We start from the raw sequence: 3,154 nt of genomic DNA on the forward strand, positions 1-3,154 counted from the left end.
CTTCCTGAACGACTGTGTCGGGTTTTGTGGGGGTTTCTAGGGGGTATCTGGCTTCTAGGGGGGTCTGTTCCAGCAGAAATAGGGTTAATTTCCCTCTATCCAGATCACCCTGCTTTACATAGGTCAGGTATTTCTGAAGTACGGATGCATACAGTTTAGCCTTATCGTATTCTGCTAAACCTGGTCTTTGGAGAATATCCCTCATTTCAACATCCAATAAGCAGGTTGCCTCTGTTCTGATATTTTCCTGAGGCGGTGGGGGAGCCCTTAATTGTTCCAGCTTGTGTTTGGGCACCAGGTACGTTTTTTCTGCATGCTCCATCACCAGCTAGCCAAAAGCCCCGCAATCAGAGGAAGAGCAGAACTTAGCAGAGATCCGATAAATCCCCCAGACTGTTTCACCAGCTGTTTCTTTTTTTTAAGAGGTAATCTTTTGTTACTTAGGTTTTTTATGATCCTGGGTCTCTTTTTCAGCACACAAATTTGATATGGTGTCAAAGGGATGTTTCTTTTTAAGGTGTTCAGAGCAATTTCTGAAATGGCCGCTACTAAATCAGTAGAGGCCGAGCAGAGTATAGCTTTTCCTGCTGTGGAGTGGATTGAAGAAGCAGTTTTAAGAGAGCCAAACTTCTTTTTACACAGCTAGACATGTTCCCCTTCCACCATCTCGAGAGCTAAGAAGAGGCCACTGCTACATCATCTCTTTTTATCCCACCTGCTGTTTTTTTAAAAGTATAAGCAGCCGGTTGGTCGGGAGGAAAAAGCCCTGTTCTTAATCTAAAAGCATCCGGGGTAGAAGCGTTTAAATCAACCACCAGATACCTGTAAGGTGTTTTAGTGGCTGCTGTCACAGGCAGAGTCCATCAAATCATCTACTACAACCATATTTATTTTATTAGGAGGAAACAAACAGTCGTTGTTGAGACTGTCTGGTAGACCTTCCACAAACTTGATAAAAGGATATTTACAAAGCAGTTCTTTATACAAAGGCTGCTAACAGCTATAGCACCACATGATATTCTCAGGCATAACAGACAACATTTTATCAGCATGATCCAAAAGGTTTTTTATAAAGTGACTTTTACCACAGTTGCCAGGGCCTGCCAAAATCACAGAAAAGGGGTGCTTCCAATGCATATCCGTCTTTAAAAACCAAAGGGGAGGCTGTTAAAGTTTTCTGTGAGGACCCTTTTGTCATAAACAACTTTCTGCATTTTTCTCAAGGTTTTGGTTTCTATCGTCCAGTTGCTTTTGTTCTTGACGATAGTGTGCTGTTGTATCATAATTGTTTTAGGGGTGTCCATAGCAGGGTTTGCCCCATAATCAAGAGCAAGATCTCTCAAGGTTTCAAAGCTGACTTTTTCACTGTTGGCCACATTCAGGGTAATCCCTTTGACCTTCAAGCAAACCTTTCCCCTGGACAACTTGTACCCATAGGTTTTCGGACCGGCCGACACAAACTCTGTGATGTGTTCATCTGGTGGGATTTCGCTGGTGAGCTCACCTAAATAAACACCTAGTGGGGGTTTCCAAACTCCCTCGCAGCTCACAAATATCACAGAATCTGTGTCGTGGTACAGACACTGGTCTTGCAAGCTGTCTAGCAGCTCGTACAACTCTAAGTGTGCATAAGCAGTGGTGAAACAGGCTATAAAGAAGTTTTTGTTACCAGAGAAAGTGTAATGCTCTTTGGCGTGTTTCCAAGACACGCAGGCTGCCTCGTCATCAATAAAGTCGCAAGATGAAATTTCATAGGCAGGAGAAAAGAGGTAGCCAAAGAGTTCTTCGGGGTCTCTAACGATGCTGGTGTTGGGCAAGTTGGTTCTCTGACCAAATTTACCCCACAAAGAATTTAGAAACAATTTTGCTATTTGGCGCTTTGCACGGTTGGGTTTGATGTGCTCTGGGCATAAGGTTACGTCTTCTTTTTCCAAGAAATTGGCCACATATCTCTCTCATTTTTCTTGGTCAATACACCAGGTGGGGTAGCCCGCGGCTTTCTGCTTCTGTCGGAGGTGCGTTTGTATGTACTGTGGAAAAAAAGGTGGTAGACTTTTCAGCAAAATGCCAGACTTCATAGAATTGAGCTACTCTGTACCCCTTGGCAATAGCTTTATTCAATTCTGGTGTGGATCACGTACCCAGGAGGGCCCTGTCTTCATAAGTGTGGTTGCACTTTGGCTGTCTTGTTTCTGCGCAGAGGCGGCACAGCGTGAACATAAGCTTCCCATTCACCCTGGTGGGTAGCACAGGAAAAAAAGGTTTTGCAGTGGGTGCAGTTTCACCCTGGCTATTCCAAAATAGCTCGACAGGGGTTGAAAATTGTCATGAATGATTTCAGGGTGTCTGGCTGGGTATTCCTTCGTTTTGTTTATGAAGGGGTAAAGACTGGTAAAATCTCAATAGTGTATTTGTTCGCTGGGTTTAGTTTGGTAATATAGACAGATGGCATTAGTTCTCCCCCAAAAAAGAGCATCCCTAGGCACCAGTGGAGAAGGCAGCGGGGTTCTGTTTAAAAAATCTGCCAGCTCCCCATCTGTTTCTAACTGAGCCCTCCACTCATGCTCCCAAATGGTAAACCCCTCTCTCTTGAGATAATCGGTCTTGTGCAATGCCTGATAATTCAGAAACACGAAGGTGGTCCCCGTCAATGGGTTCTGGTCTTTCTCGTTGTACCAAGTGACACAATCATGGAAAAAGCATCCGTTAAATTCAAACGCTGTAGGTTCCCCATCAAAGTTGGCATAACCATCTAAAAAATAGGGGCTTACCTGAAATTCCCCACCCTGTAAAGCATGTCGAATTTGAATATTTTCTTTCTCCGAAATGTACATTAGCTAATGAATAGATGGGGTTGAAAACCTCTTTTTCTGTCTGTGATAGTTGTCCTGGGGGAGAAGCGCTATGATCTGCGGTTCCAAAAACATAAACCTGTACATGGCCACGCAGACGGAGGCCAGTGTGATGTATTGGAAAGGATCTATGCAGCATACTACACTTTGGAGTTCACCATCTACTTTCACTCGGTCTACCCGTTGTGTCATTTTCATAATCTCATCCCTGTAGAGGCAGCAAGCCTCTTTCAAAATTTTTACGTCCTGCTGGCAATAATATGCCAGCTCCTTTTGCATGTCAAAGGTCTTATCACGGTTAT

At 44.0% G+C, this 3,154-nt stretch overlaps 1 protein-coding gene across 1 annotated transcript in view; it reads left to right on the forward strand.

Annotated features, from left to right (window-relative positions):
* The window catches only part of CSRNP3 (cysteine and serine rich nuclear protein 3), a 213,784-nt gene that overhangs the window by 25,193 nt on the left and 185,437 nt on the right, over positions 1-3,154 (forward strand). The window lies entirely within an intron of this gene.

This window comes from Gavialis gangeticus, unplaced genomic scaffold (assembly GCF_001723915.1).
Source record: "Gavialis gangeticus isolate Ggan-Ray unplaced genomic scaffold, GavGan_comp1, whole genome shotgun sequence".
Classification (NCBI taxonomy): domain Eukaryota; kingdom Metazoa; phylum Chordata; order Crocodylia; family Gavialidae; genus Gavialis; species Gavialis gangeticus.